Here is a 15,870-nt window from a genome sequence, read left to right on the forward strand (position 1 = left end):
CAACAATCTTGCGTATGCAGATGAACCATTCGTCCTAGCCAATGATGTGGCGCAGGTTTTTTATGTGAAAGACATGTCTACCAGGCCGAGAAAAATAAAAGATAAGGAAGCGAATGGATCATACGATGAGCCAAAGCGCCACATAGTTCTTTCAGGGAAAAGAAACATCATGGGAGTGGATGACAAGACAGACATGTCAGAAGATTATGAAAAGTTTGATGAAACTGCTCCATTCAAAGTGAATATTGACCCGAGCATCCAGTTAAATGATGAAGATTTTCCATGGCTACAGCGCAGAGGGACACACACGAAGAAAAAGTTTCACACCCAAAGATCTGGGATGTGATCAGCTTCACTATCATCACTTTCTTCTGTGTTTCACACCCAGGATGGATTCTCTGTAATAGTTAGGGTAGTTATGTGTTTTGGCATTTGAAACGTGAAGAAATTTTATGCGCAAACAAATTCTTTCATACATTTACTGATTTTTTCTACTTAATGACCCTAAAATTGAAAAGGCACTTCAAATGAACTCAGAAAAGGTTGAAAGTTGGCACGGTATCATAATTTCACCCACATAGCATGTGCAAAAAAGTAGAGAGGGTTACGACAAAAACTGCATGCACTTCGTGTACGAAATGGACAATCTCTTTCGAAGTATCAGGGTTTCAGACGAAAACACATCTCTTACAAAGGCATTTCATTTTTTAAATAACCTAAGCATTACGAAATTGAATATAATGATAAAACACACTAATATTTAAACATAAGAAAAAATAATCACTGAAAAATCTATTTTCAAAGTTAAGTTACTCACAAACTAGTGATTCACACAAATTTCAAATAATTCAAAATTCAAACTAATTTGAAAACCACCATCACTAACAGAAAGTTTGTAATTTTTTATACCTAAAGCAAAAATATTCACAAAGAAACTCTAAATACAGCAAAAAACAACTCAAAAGTTAATAAAACAAAAATAAATAAAGCAAAAAAAATTAAGAAAATAAAAAAGCCCGCCTACTGGGCTAGACCGGTCTGCATACGACTAGAAACACAATGTTTTGTTGGGCCAGGATGCAGGCCCGCAAAGGCCTAGTAGGCCCACAGGGCAGCAGAGAACAGGTAGGCCCAGTAGGCCTGCTTTGGAGAGGAGCTCGAGAGAGCTACCGCACCGGGGCTTATAAACCAGTGCGGACGCCCCTCGGCTACCGAGGTGGGACTAAACTTGCGCACCGCCTCGAGCCAGCACACCCCCTTTAGTACCGGGCCGTGGCTCCAACCGGTACTAAAGGGGGGGGGCCTTTAGTACCGGTTGTAGCCACCACCTGGTACTAAAGGGTGGGCGCTTCCCGCCGCTTGGCCTGACCAAAACAAACCTTTAGTACCAGTTGGTGGCTCCAACCGGTACTAAAGGTCCATCCTATATATACAACACTTGAAAAAAATTCAGTTTCCCTCTGTTTTCGTCTCCCTCGATGACACGCTGCCTGCCCCGAGCGACGCCGTCGCCGCACCCGACGCATCGCCACCCCGACCGCCACCGCCCCTCATCGCCGCCCCCGTCGCCGTCGCCGCCTCGGCCGTCCCCGTCGTCCCCGTCGACGCGCCCGCGCCGTCGCCGCCCCGACCCGTCGTCGTCGCCCCGTCATTGTCGCCCTGTCCCGTCGCCCCGTCGTCGCCTCGCCAGTGAGCTCATGCCCCGGCCGCCATGTGTCCACACACACACACACACACACACACACAAGTTTTTTTTTGTTATAAACTTTAGTTATAGAATTTTTTTGTTTTTTAGTTATAGAAATATCTATAGAAATGTTAGAAAATTGTCTGTTTTTTAGTTATAGAAATATTAGAAATGTTAGTTATATAGAAATGTTATAATATTTTCCTGTTTTTTAGTTATAGAAATATTTATAGAAATGTTAGCCAATTTTCTGTTTTTTAGTTAGAAATTTTAGAATTAGTTTTAGTTAGATGAATTAGATTAATGTCAAATTGTTAGAATTTGCATACAGAATTTTAGTTATCACAATCCAATCATTTAAAAAATGTTACTTTTTGCGGGCATATAGTATTTGTTCTCGACGATATGCCCGGCCCGCATCCTCGCTGTTGACCCGTTCGCGATGACGTCCTGCTTCAGAGGACCCATGTCCGGGACTGGGCTCCGCCGGGCTGGCACTGGGAGATGCTACCTGGACGGGCTGGCACTGGTACTTCAGGAAGTACAGGCGGAGACAAGCAATATAAATCTGGTCCAAACCTCGCTCCTCTTCCTCAGAGGCCTTACGACATGACCGAGGAGCAAAACACAGCCATAGTGCAGGCCCAAGTGGACGCCCATTTTGCACCAAAACCGGCACCACCGCCAAGAAAGAAAGTGCCTGAGGAAAAGATTGACCACTTCATTCGTATGGCTAGAGCACCAGCTCCCAAGCCTGTTGACTCAGACTATGAGCGCCAAATCAGGAAGTCACATCAAGCCCGACTACAGAAGGAAGCGAGCTCAAGCTCGAGCCAACAAGCTGCGGGCACAAAATGCAGGAAAACCGTTCCCTAGCTGGGAGAACAAGCAGCGTAATCGACCCCCCCCCCCGCTTGTTGTGCCAACAACACATGATAGGAGTACGCGCGCCCAATATTATTGTGGGCAAACCGTTAACGTTTCCCTGCTGGGCGATGTTGTAATAATGGAGGAGCATATAATGCAGGCTGAAATGCTCAAGATCTCTGTTGGACAACTCCTCAAAATCGAGCCCATGTCTCCGCTTAGAGAATCGGAAATAAAACGGAAATATGTCTGGGGCCAACCTTTGGTCGAGCCAGACAAGGTCAAGAACCTCCCAACGAGAATGTATGAATTGCATCAATGGTACATGAACATTACCAAGATTTCCAATCGAGAGTCCCTCATGGTGAATGTCAAGGAGGAGCATTACTTCCATGAAAAAGCTCTGTCCGTTGAGTATTCAGAACTATTTCAGTTATACAATCAAGACGCACTCTACAAATCTATCGTCAGTTGTTATTGTCTGTAAGTGATTTCTTTCTGTAATTTAAGTCTCAAGCTAGCTGTAGTGATCATTTTGATCAATCATTACATGTAATTATCCTCACTATATATTCTTTTCTGTGGTATTATATGCAGGATGAAGATGTATGAAATGAAAAAATCTGGACGCTATGGCATTGGGTTCATTGACCCAAATACCATTAGTGAGTACACATGGAATCTTCTAACTTATCGAGATAGTTTAGAGGAAAGCATGCTGGAGTTCTTCAAGCACCTCAATAGCAATGAAGATATACTACTTCCTTATAACTTCCTGTGAGCAAGCTTTTAAATAGCGGATAGCGGACTTGTTGCGGATTAGGGTCTGTATAGCGGAATGTGGATAGCGGGTGATATTGCGGGCGCTATGTCCACATAGCCAATTTAAAAAAACACTCATAAATTTGAGATAATTGTGTATGTTTGTAGGACATTGACTAAAAAATATAAAATTTAAGTTGAGAAATCATCATTTATATAAGAATATAAACTATAATTGAACAATATTTGGTTGTGCAACCATGGAAGGAAGACACATTTACCAAAATAGATTACACGACATAACAACAAGGACTTATATAGCGGGCGATATTGTGGATAGCGGACGATATAACGGTCTGACAAGTGATATTGCGCTTGCATCTTGACAACACAATATTTTCTAACGCAACCTTAAACTAATAGCAGCAGGCTGACGCTACAGCTATTGTGGCCGCAATAGCGGAGGTAGCGGACGCTATTTCAAAGCTTGCATGTGAGTCACACTGTCTTGTACTACAAATTCTGTTTTTGCTTACTAGCTAGGTAGATGTTAATGATTAAGTGTATATGGTTTACTTCATTAGTGTTATGCACATGCCCGCTTAATTAAGACATGCAAACGTGTGCGCATGCAGTTTCTACAGGATCTTGTTAGACATTAAAGTTGATGAAGGAACAGTCGAAGTACTGGACTCACTACTGAAAGAAGAAAAAGACTACACCATCGTGAAGGGGATAGTCAACAGGTAATTTCAATGATTATTAACTATATCTCGACCTATTTAGTTTGTCATTTCCTGATATTAACTATTTAATAACCCCTTTATTAATTTTCTTTGCCGGCGGGCAGGGCTTGGGCAAAGTTCATCAAGGTGACTCCAGGCAAATGGGCAAAAAAGTTGTTTTGATATCGACCAAAGGTAATTCATTAAGTAGTACTAGCTAGCTAGCTAGCTACCATCTCTTAATTCCTGTTTCAATACCATTAATTAATTATCATGCTTGATTAATCATTATCTGTTTCAATCCCATTCTCGTAAAGGCCCTGAAGCAGGCGCCGGGGAATGATCTGTGTTCATTCTACGTTTGCGAGAACATTCGCATGATGGCGTCCGAAAGGAGCAGATCTCAAAGACACGACTGGGTACGTTTGTCAGAACACTATTCACACCATTATCGATATCTAGTCACACAACTAATACACATGCATATTGATCTCCTTCTTAACTGTTCAGAGAGGTGCGGGAGCAGCTCCTACCAGCGAAGCGCATATTAGCACTTCAAGAGGAAATAGCGGGATTTTTGCTCGACCAGGTCATAGATACCAAAGGAGAATACTATTACCCGCTACCGCCCCCATGAACCACTTGTCATCGTGCTCCGAAGGCACCAAAGCAACATGTAGCAGAAATTGTATATGTATATACATGTGTATGTGTGAATAATTAATGGTGTTGGTTGTGAGACATTCGATGATATATATTTATATCTATATGCGGTTCTATGTACGAGAAAATCTATTTATATATATGCATAACGTGTACAATTTGTAGTATCGTAAAATACCAGCAAACAAAAAAGAATTAAATGGAAAACACAGAATTAATGGAAAATAAAACCAACCCCCCCCAAACATTTAGTACCGGTTGGTGTTACCAACCGGTACTAAAGCCCTACATGCACCCGGGCCTGGCTCGTGCCACATGGTGGCACTTTAGCGCCAGTTCGTGACAAACCGGTACTAAAGGGGGGGGGGCTTTAGTCCCCACTCCTTAGTGCCGGTTGCCGAACCGGCACTAAAGGCCGTTACGAACCGGCGCTAAAGCCCGGTTCTGCACTAGTGGGAGTGTTAACATCGTCCTTGGATCAAGCTATGTGCAAGTTATTTTTCGGCACACAAGCTTTGCCAAAAAACAGGGGGGCACGTGTTGACACCAGATTTTGGCACGGTTAAGAACTTATTTAAGATGGCTTCAAATGGAAAAGTGATCTACATGAAAGAGTTTCGTATTGTTGATATGAACATCTTTGAAGTTTGGGTCATCGCCGTCTGATTTCATCTCGAAGGCTGGAACTATGCTCAAAGTACTAAGATCTTATATTCAGAGTACAGTTTGGCCGATTAAGCACCAAATACGACCTCAAATGGAAAAATGATCTACATAGATTGTCTTCGTTTCGTCGAAACGATTGATTTTGATATAAAAGTCGTCCAGACCCGAGTTCGTATGCAAAATTTACAGCAATCGGAGTGCAGCCCTGTCACGAGGCGAGATGTGGCGCGCCCCACCAGACGCATGCCTGATGGGTAGCGCGAGGGAATAGCCTGTTTTGCGCGACCGATTTGACCCTCAAGATGTCCTTTGAACAAGACGAGACAAGATCTTCTCTCGCCACCATCCGACGAAGACTTTGACGGGGAAGAAGGACTGTTGGCACCATAAAAATCCCAGATAGGGACACTCTGAAGGCCTACACCATCCTCACAAGTAGCAGCTGTGGACGGGTCTGTATCAGACGACAGCTCCATGAGCTGCCACTACCTCCGCCGTCCTCGCCAGTGGACACCGGTTAAGCCCACAACCACACAATAGCCTGCGGACCAGATTCACGGCCAAACCTGAGGGAACGACCACCATGAGCACTACGCACCAACGCCAAAGATACACCCATGGAGCAGCTTTAAGCTAACAAAAAATCCAAGTGGAATCCAATAAAACCTTTAAGCTAACAATGGGCTATGGCCCAACAAGAAGCAACCTGAAGGAGAAAAACCTCCCCATGGCTCAAAGTGGCTTGTCTATGGTGACTTTAACCAAATATACTATGCGAGAGACAAGAATAGAGCAAACGTCGACCGGAGCCGACTTTTCCGCTTCCGCAACGCAATGAACACTTGTGAGCTCAAAGTGATTCATTTACAAAACAGAAAATACACTTGGAGCAATTTACGGAGCGACCCCACCTTAAGCAAGCTTAACTCTTTCTTTTGTAATGAAGATTGGGACCTCGATTTTGGCACTCACCTACTGCATGTGCTCTCGTCTTCACTGTCCGATCACTGCCCCTCCTCCTCGCAAATGACAACGGCCCAAGGAGATCAAAGTCCTTCCGCTTTGAAAACTTTTGGATCAAAATGCCTGGGTTCAAGGAGGTTGTTCAGGAAGCTTGGAATAAGGATAGTAACCACACTGATCCTTACCACATCCTTTTTCACAAGTTAAAAGAATCTAGTCCAAAATTGAGGAGGTGGAGCAAGACGATCTTTGTGCATTCTAAGGTGCAAATCCACATGGCTTTGGTAGTCATCCTTCATATGGATGTGGCACAAGAACTCCGGCCTCTTAGCTCTGACAAGCGAGATCTACGGAAACGCCTCAAACGGAAGGTGGTGGCCCTGACCATTATGGAGCATGCGCGGAAGAGAGAAAGCTCGTGAATTACCAACCTCAAAGATGGAGATGCCAACACTTGTTTTTTCCACCTTCGGGTCAATCATAGAAGAAGGAAGAACTTCATCCACCGCCTCAAGCACAACGGTGGATGGGTTACTGCCCATGACCATAAGAAGTCCATCATTCAAGAGCATTTCGCGAAGGTCACAAAATGCAGTCAGCCTCGCCACACTGATTTCAACTGGAGCAACATCCCGGTCCCTGAATGTGAACTCATGGTTCTTGGCGCGGCCTTCACAGAGGAAGAGGTGAAAAAGGCAATTTTTGACCTTCCCAGCGACAAAGTGCCTGGACTCGATGGCTTCTCTGGAGCCTTCTTCAAGGAATGTTGGTAAATCATAAAAGGCGATATCATGCTCATGGTTAACCACTTCTCCAACTTACACTCTGAAAACTTGCACTGGCTCAACTCAGCAAACATTGCTCTCATTCCAAAGAACGATGGGGCGGAATCCATCTCCGACTTTCGCCCCATAAGCCTCATCCATGCTATTGCGAAGATAATTGCCAAGATGATGGCTACCCGGATGACCCCACATATGCACGACCTTGTCTCAAACGCCCAGAGTGCTTTCATCAAAAAGAGAAGCATCCACGACAATTTCATGTATGTCAGAAATTTGGTGAGAAAATTGCATCGAAAAATAGCCCGACTCTTCTATTCAAGCTTGATATCAAGAAGGTGTTGGACTCTGTGCGTTGGTACTTCCGCATGGATCTTCTCCAACATCTTTGCTTCCCGGTCAGATTCAGGATTGGGTTACTGCTTTGTTGTCCACGTCCACCTTGAGAGTGTTGATCAATGGGGTGTTGGGAGACCCTCTGAAGCATGGATGCGGCCTTTGACAGGGCGACCCGCTGTCTTCCCTTCTTTTCGTCCTCGCCATTCATCCATCCATCATCTCCTTAGCAAGGCCACTGCCCAAGGGCATCTCCATCCTCTGTATGGTACAACCCCAACCGTTCGAGCTTCACTTTACGCTGACGATGTTGCAATCTCTATCAAACCAATTAAGGAGGATGTACAATTCCCGGCTGCCACACTGTTTCATTTGGAGAGGTGACTGGCCTTGTCAACAACTGTGCTAAAAGTCTTGTTGCCCCTATTCGATGTGATGGTGTAAATCTGGACGACATTCTTTATGCTTTTACGGCGGTCCGTTCATCGTTTCCGATGCATTATCTTGGCCTTCCTCTATCTGTCAAGCATCTCAAGATAATCTATTTCCAGCATCTTCAAGATAAGATCGTGGGCAGGCTCCCTTCTTGGCAAGGGAGACATGTGGCTATTGCAGGCCGGATGGTTCTTGTCAAGGTTGTCCTAATGACCATCGCTATATATCATCTCACTCCTCTTGACATATCGGTGGAGGTCCTTCAGAAAATTGATAGCATCCGCCGTGCATATCTTTGGGCGGGCACGGACAAGGTTTCCGGAGGGAAATGCAAGGTAAACTGGGACTGCAGGATTCCTGGATAAGGGGGTATCCGGATAGCCGGACTATGTACTTTGGCCGGACTGTTGGACTATGAAGATACAAGATTGAAGACTTCGTCCCATGTACGGATGAGACTCTCCTTTGCATGGAAGGCAAGCTTGGCGATTCGGATGTAGATCTCCTTCTCTGTAACCGACTCTGTGTAACCCTAGCCCTCTCCGGTGTCTATATAAACCGGAGAGTTTAGTCCGTAGGAAAACAACAATCATACCATAGGCTAGCTTCTAGGGTTTAGCCTCTACGATCTCGTGGTAGATCAACTCTTGTAATACTCATATCATCAAGATCAATCAAGCAGGAATTAGGGTATTACCTCCATCGAGAGGGCCCGAACCTGGGTAAAACGTCGTGTCCCTAGTCTCCTGTTACCATTAGCCTTAGACGCATAGTTCGGGACCCCCTACCCGAGATCCGCCGGTTTTGACACCGACATTGGTGCTTTCATTGAGAGTTCCTCTGTGTCGTCGCTGTAAGGCTCGATGGCTCCCCCAACCTTCAACAACGTAGTCCAAGGTGAGACTTTTCTCCCCGGAAAAATCTTCGTGTTCGGCAGCTTCGCACTGCAGGCCAACTCGCTTGGCCATCTGGAGTAGATCGACAGCTACGCCCCTGGCCATCAGGTTAGGTTTGGTAACTTGAATTACACGGCCGATATCCGCAGAGACTTGATCTTTGATGGATTCGGGCCTGCATTGGGAGTGCCGAATAGTCACGATGAGCATGACTTATATCTGCTACCGGAGAATATTCGGGATATCACCCCTACAGTCGCTCCGGACCTAAACCCAGGGTAGATCACGCCAACCGAGGACGGGTGGATGGACCCCACCATGGAGGTCGCATACTCTTCGGCGTAGAGCCGAACATAGATTCCGTCGTTAAGGGGATCTGCGCCACCCGACCCTCGGACCTGTGTCCGGATGTGGGTTCCGAACCGCGAGCGCCCGGGCACATCAAGCCCGATTGGGCTTCAGTAATGGAGTTCACCACCGCGGACATCTTTCAGCACTCCCCCTTTGGCGATGTGCTAAACTCATTAAGGTCTCTCTCTCTCTGTCAGGAGAGTCCTGGCTGAACTATGTTCGGCTCGAGTGGGAAGCAGGCAACGAAGAAATTTGTTACCCACCCACCAGCCACTTCATAGCCACGGTCGATGATTTGACCGACGTGCTTAACTTTGACTCCGAAGACATCGACGGTATAGACGACAATGCGGGAGAAGAATAGGAACCACCGCCCACAGGGCGCTGGACTGCCACCTCTTCATATGATATATATATGGTGGATACTCCCAAAGAAAACAAAGGCGATGAGGCAACAGGAGATAACCCCTCAAGGAAGAAATCAAAGCATGGGCATCATTGGTGCCGCCCTAAGCCCCGCCACAGCAACACCGGCACTGGACAATAAAACAATCCAGAAGGCGCCGAAGAGGAATACAATCGTGATGAGCCTACCTTCGAGCAGGCCGAACAAGAACACGGGCAGGTCAGTCCAGATGAACAGGCGACAGACGGATACTTGGAGGATGATAACTATATGCCTCCCTCCGCAGATGAGGTGAGCCTCAGTGATGACGAATTCGGCATATCGGAGGATCCCATAGAGCAGGAGCGCTTCAAGCGCCGGCTTATAGCCACTGCAAGAAGTCTGAAAAAGAAGCAGCAGCAGCTCCAAGCTGATCAAGATCTGCTCGCAGACAGATGGACTGAGGTCCTGGCGGCCGAGGAATACGGACTCGAGCCCCCCACCAAGAGTTACTTAAAGCACACGTTGCTACCTCAGCTGGAGGAAGAGCCCGTAGAGCCTACACTACCAGCACATGACAATGACCGTCATGCCGGATACACTAATAACTAGCCCGGCCGGCCCGAACATAACCAACCAGATTTAGTCAGACTGCGTCGTGACATAGCCCGACACAGAGGCGCCGCACACCCCCTCTGCTTCACTGATGAAGTGATGAATCACGAATTCCCAGAAGGGTTTAAACCCGTCAACATCAAATCATACGACGATACACTAGACCCCGCGGTATGGATCGAAGATTTCCTTCTCCACATTCACAAGGCCCGCGGTGATGATCTACATGCCATCAAGTATCTCCCCCTTAAGCTTAAAGGACCAACCAGACAGTGGTTGAATGGCATGCCGGCGAACTCCATCGGCCCCCGGGAAAATATCGAGGATGCATTCCTCAACAACTTCCAAGGTACCTATAGGCGACCATCGGATACTGATGACTTGGTTCAAATTACCCAACAGCCCGGAGAGTCAGCCAGGAGACTCTGGACTAGGTTCCTACTAAAAAAGAACCAAGTCGCCGACCGTCCGGACACCGAAGCCATAGCAGCCTTCAAACACAGTATCCGGGATGAGTGGCCCACCCGACACCTCGGCCAAGAGAAACCAAAGTCCATGGTAGCCCTAACAACACTCATTACCGACTTCTACGCAGGCGAAGATAGCTGGCTGGCTCGCAGCAATAAAGCAAACACCCCGGCACATCAGAGGCCAGATATAGCACACATCAACATCGATGCAACAAACATAAGCGTCCTAAGACTAATAATGATGCCCACGAGACGGCAGTCAACACGGATTCCACGGCCCCTGGTCCGATCGACGGAAAAAGCCACTTCAGCGAAGCAATTCGGGCCCATCCGGCCTGGACCGCATCCTCGATCGCCCATGCCAAATCCACGGTAAACAAGGATCGGCAGCTAAACATACAAACATAGAATGCCGGGTCTTCAAACACATCTGCCGGTCATACACCAAAAACAATAAAAGGGTCTCAAAGCAATGCAATACAGAGCAAAAGAAACTCCTATTCAATCAAAGACGGTGAGCGCTATAAAATACCACCCTATAGGTTATCTCCGGATCACGGAATGATCACCATGCCGAAGAGTCAGTCTTCGACACTATCGCTGGGACGAACCACGTTGGCTAGATTCAACACGGTACCATACCAGGCCCACGTGACATAGTCACAATTACGGGCACAGCCAAACCCCACTCCGGTGCCAAAAAGCATACGGCCACGGAAGCAGTGAACAGTGCCACCCTGCCGAACCTCAATTCAGCAGCCAACCCCTCGGACACCAATAAAGGAGTCCGAACTACTTCATGACAAGCTAGCTCGGCTCGAACAGACGCCAGTCAAACACCCTGGTGTAAAGTTGGGAAGGGCCACGCCCTGCGGCTCAACCGCTTCGTGGTACACATACGTCCCTCAGCATTTTTCTTGCAGGATCTCTTTTGCGAATAATAGTACTGGCGCCAAGAAATCAGCCCGGACATGCAAAGGGGGAATCTTTGAACATATCCTCCGAAGTCAATCCGGACACACCTTGGATTCATACATAGGGTACGCCATCATACCTCCTTTTTTACAACATGAACAGTACCCATATGCATAAACAGATTACTTGAATACATCATGTAGAGTTATATGACACGTATCCGCTATCATCTACCATTGACATTTTTTGTCATAAAAGGGATCCAAATATTGTGTTATGCCTTAAAACGCCAAGGAGCTTCACTATACCCGCACCATGGCAACAAAGTCAGACCACCTTCTCGGTCGCTCGACACCCCGAACTTATAGCATTATATGCATCAGCTCCAAATCATGTCTTGGGTCATTAGTTGGGTTTGCCCGGCTCCCATGTTTTGGTACCTTACGTTCCGCAATATCGGCTAAGGTAGCGCTGGGAGAACTACTGCGATTGTGTCTCGGTTCTTCCAGACGAGCACCTCAGTAGAGAAAGCCGAAAACTGACTGTCATGATAAGGCGAGAGCTGGTCAGCTGTTTGAGAGGTTGTAAAATCTTTAAGGATTTATTCCGCATAATGCCATCATAAAATGCAGAAGTGCGATGGATCGGTCCACCGATCAGGTGCTGTTAGAGTCCCTCGTGCGGTCTTCCGAACACCAGGGGCTGCGCCTACCATACTCGAATTCCTATGGCTAAGTGAGAATGATAAAGCCCTATAGTATGATTGCCTAGTTCGCTGTGCTGAACACCTCCTTTATGGACCCAAGAATGGGGTAAAGAGTGTTCAGGTGTATCCCGAACACCCCCGTATTTCCTACGTGGGGGCACAAGCCGACGACTGGCCAACTCTCAAGACTAACATATAAAACGGCCGCTCAGGAGGAAAAACTTTCTTATAATAGGCAAATACATAAATAAAGGTGACTTTGTTCTGCCTTGCAAAGGATAACGTAACTGCCTTCATGGAAATACAATGTCTTTGGTACATTGCTCCGCCACAAGGCAGGTTCCTTTCAGGACACCATCATAATATAGTTCGGGCTTACGGTGCTCCTTCCCCTCGGGTGGTCCCTCGGTCATCAGCTTTTCAGCATCCAGCTTCCCCCAGTGCACTTTCCCGCGGGCAAATGCCATTCGTGCACCTTCTATACAAACCGACCTCTTAATGGTGTCAAGTCGAGGACAGGCACTCACAATTCGCTTCACGAGCCCAAAGTAACTGCTCGGAATAGGCTCGGCGGACCATAGCCGGATAATTAGATCCTTCATGGCTAGTTCAGCCGCCTGGTGCAGTTCGACCAGCTGCTTCAGCTGATCGACGAAAGGCACCGGATAATTCGGCGCAAAGTACTGCGACCAGAACAGCTTTTCTGCAGTCTTCTTCTCCTCAGCTCGATAGAATTGAGCAGCATCAGATATGCTGCGCGGAAGATCCGCAAACGCCCCTGGAAAAATCAGAAGTCCATTTTGTCACCTTAATTTTTTCCCGCTACAACATAAACAATTGCTTTGAAATAGGAAAAAACCTTACCAGCCGCAATCTTCCTCGCCTCCTGAATATCCTTCAGAGAACCTTGGGATTCCTCCCGAGCATTAGTTGCGGCTTGAAGAGGTTGGGCGAGTTCGGATTCTTTCAATGATAGACTCTGCTCCAAAGTCTCGCTTTTCTGCATGGCCTCCTGAAGCTCTTGTTCAGCTTCAACGACCCTAGCCTCGTGCTTCTCGTGAAGGGCCTGTTCTGCGGCTGCCTTCTTTTCGGCTAAGGCCACAGCCTTCTTCAACGCCTCAATTTCGGCATTCATCCCTAGAGCGCGCAGTATATATACCTTCATTAGGTACGCCTGTAGGATTTTGGGTTCCGGCAGACCCTTGAGGTTCGAACTCTGGGGTGCGCGTGAAGATGTCTCTCCTACAAACTCACGTCTCAAAGCCTCGCAAGGAATCTAAGCTAGAAAGATGAACAACACACGGGACGCAAGGTTTATACTAGTTCGGGCCACCGTTGTGGTGTAATACCCTACTCTAGTTTGTGGTGTGTGTGGATTGCCTCAGGGGCCGAAGAGGAACAATACAAAGGGAGAACAGCCTCGTGAGGGGTGTTCTTGAGCTGGTGTGATGAACTGCTTGGGTGAGTTCAGTCGCCTCTCTCTCTCTCTCTAGTCTACCCAAAATCTAGCTTTCTCTACTCTGTGGTGGCTAGCTCTATTTATAGAGGCCCTGGGCCTCTTCCCAAATAATGAGCGGGAAGGGCGCCAACAATTGGCCATTTTAAAGGGGAACATCTAGTACACTTATCCTGACCAAAGTTGGTCTTCGACTGCCAAAGGCTCTGACGGTGACGCCGTCCTGGGCTCCACGGTGACCTCCATCCTGCCGTTCCGATGGTCTTGGTCTTGTTGCACCAAAGCGGTAACCTTTGCCTGATGCCTTGGCCTGTGCTTTCCCCCTTTGCACCAAAGGGGAAACAAGGACACTACGCAGGCCGGCGCCCTCCTGGCGCCCGCCTGGTCTCGATCGTCATGGCTTGTGTCACGGGCACCTCGCGAGGTACCCTGCCTTGTTCTCTCCGCCTCCTCGCGAGCCCGCCTGATGAGGCTGCTCATGAGGAAACTTCCTGTCATCCGCTCTACGAGGCTTGGCCCCTCACGAGGGTCTTGAGCTTGAGCTGATGAAGCTGGGCTGCACTGGGCCTCCGCTTGAGCCACGCCGCAGGCCGCAGGCAGGCTAGTCTGGGGACCCCCATTCCCAGAACACCGACAATAGCTCCCGGGCCCAAGGCGCGCCAGGACTTGTCTTAGTAGAGAAGCGAAGGGGCAAGTGCGAAGCGCCGCGGGCCCCAATAGCCTGCGGCCTTGGGCGCCACGTGGGGATTGGTTGGACGTGGGCGCCTCCGCTTCCCCACGACACCTCGGCAACTGCACGACTTGACAAGTCCCTTCAAGCAAAAGTGGGTCATGATTACCTGATATCATGGAGGCCGACGGTTGGCCTCCTCCGAACTACAAGTACGGGCGGGTGAGAGCCCCCGTTGTTCATCTCTTCTTGCTTCGCCTCTTCTTCCTCACTCCTCCTCCATTTTGACGACAATGGCGCCGATCCGCCGGTTTTCTGCAGAAGAGAAGGGAAAGGCCCCCCAAGAGGGTCCCTACCGACTTCCGCCGAAGAAATGGTCAGTTCCCTGCCGCCGAGATGAGGGTGCTCGGCAGGAGGCGTTGAGGCCTTGGTACGAGCGGCCCCCACTGGGGTTTCCGCTGCCCTTGTACGCCCGAGTCGAAGGCCCTGGAGAAGACGGCGCCGAGCGCCACCATCGGTGCCGCCGTCGACGGCGGCGAGTCACGGCGGTGTGCGTCGTCCCCCCTGGAGTCCATGCCGAGGGCTCTTCTCGCGAGCTTGTGCTTCATGCCGCCATGCCTCCTCGATCTTGGATCCGCCTTCCTCCCTCCTTCGCCTTCGAGATGCCGTCGAGGGGGCCTCGGGAGCTCTGGCTACAGCACGCCGACTGCAGCGCCCCCGCGACCGAGGTGGTGGTCGAGGTTGTCGCCCCGGGCAAGGTCTTCATGACCCGAGGCTAGGGCGAGATCGCCAGGGTATGCAGAACGGGGGGCGCCCTCGTGATTCATTTGGAATACGATGGCGCCTCCTTGATGTTCTTCAAGGTCTTCGACGCGGAAGGACGCCGGCTGGAGTGTTGCCCCAAGGAAGGCGACTAGGGCATTGGAGTGGCGAGGACCAGGCCTGCCAACCGCTTCCCTAGCAGCTCCTCAGGCAGCAGCGGAGGAGCCGGTGCGTCCAGCAGCTCCCCCGAGCTTTATGCGACTCCGGAGATGAGTGACGACAGCTACGAGCCCTCGAGCTCACGTCGTGCTCGGAGCAGGGCAACCGCATCAGGTCGTTGGCGCTGCTGATCTGGATGGGGTTGGCACCGGCGCCTGATGACCCACTATTGATGATGGCGTTCCCTGCGGAGGCGCGCGTAGTTATCTCTCCTTAGCATCCTTTGATCCCTGTGAGGAATCGAAATGTCAACCCCGTGGGCGTATGTAAGGCGCCTGCCATGTCTTTTGTGAATTGTACATCCTTATCATGAACTAATGCGAGAGGCGCACTCTGCCCCAGCCCAGCTCCCCCTTTCTTTCCTCGCGAAGGCCTGGTGCTCTACGCTGACAGGTCCCGGTCCCCAGGCAAGCCTCAGCCGTCGCTGGTATGCCAGGTCGCGATGCCGTGGTCAAGGCCAGGAGGTGAGCGGCCCAAGGTCCAGTAAGAGCTCACGAGGCGCGATGCTCGGGAGGTCCCCTTTAGCGCTCAAGCAGCCT

This window comes from Triticum dicoccoides, chromosome 2B (assembly GCF_002162155.2).
Source record: "Triticum dicoccoides isolate Atlit2015 ecotype Zavitan chromosome 2B, WEW_v2.0, whole genome shotgun sequence".
In the NCBI taxonomy this organism is placed as follows: Eukaryota; Viridiplantae; Streptophyta; class Magnoliopsida; order Poales; family Poaceae; genus Triticum; species Triticum dicoccoides.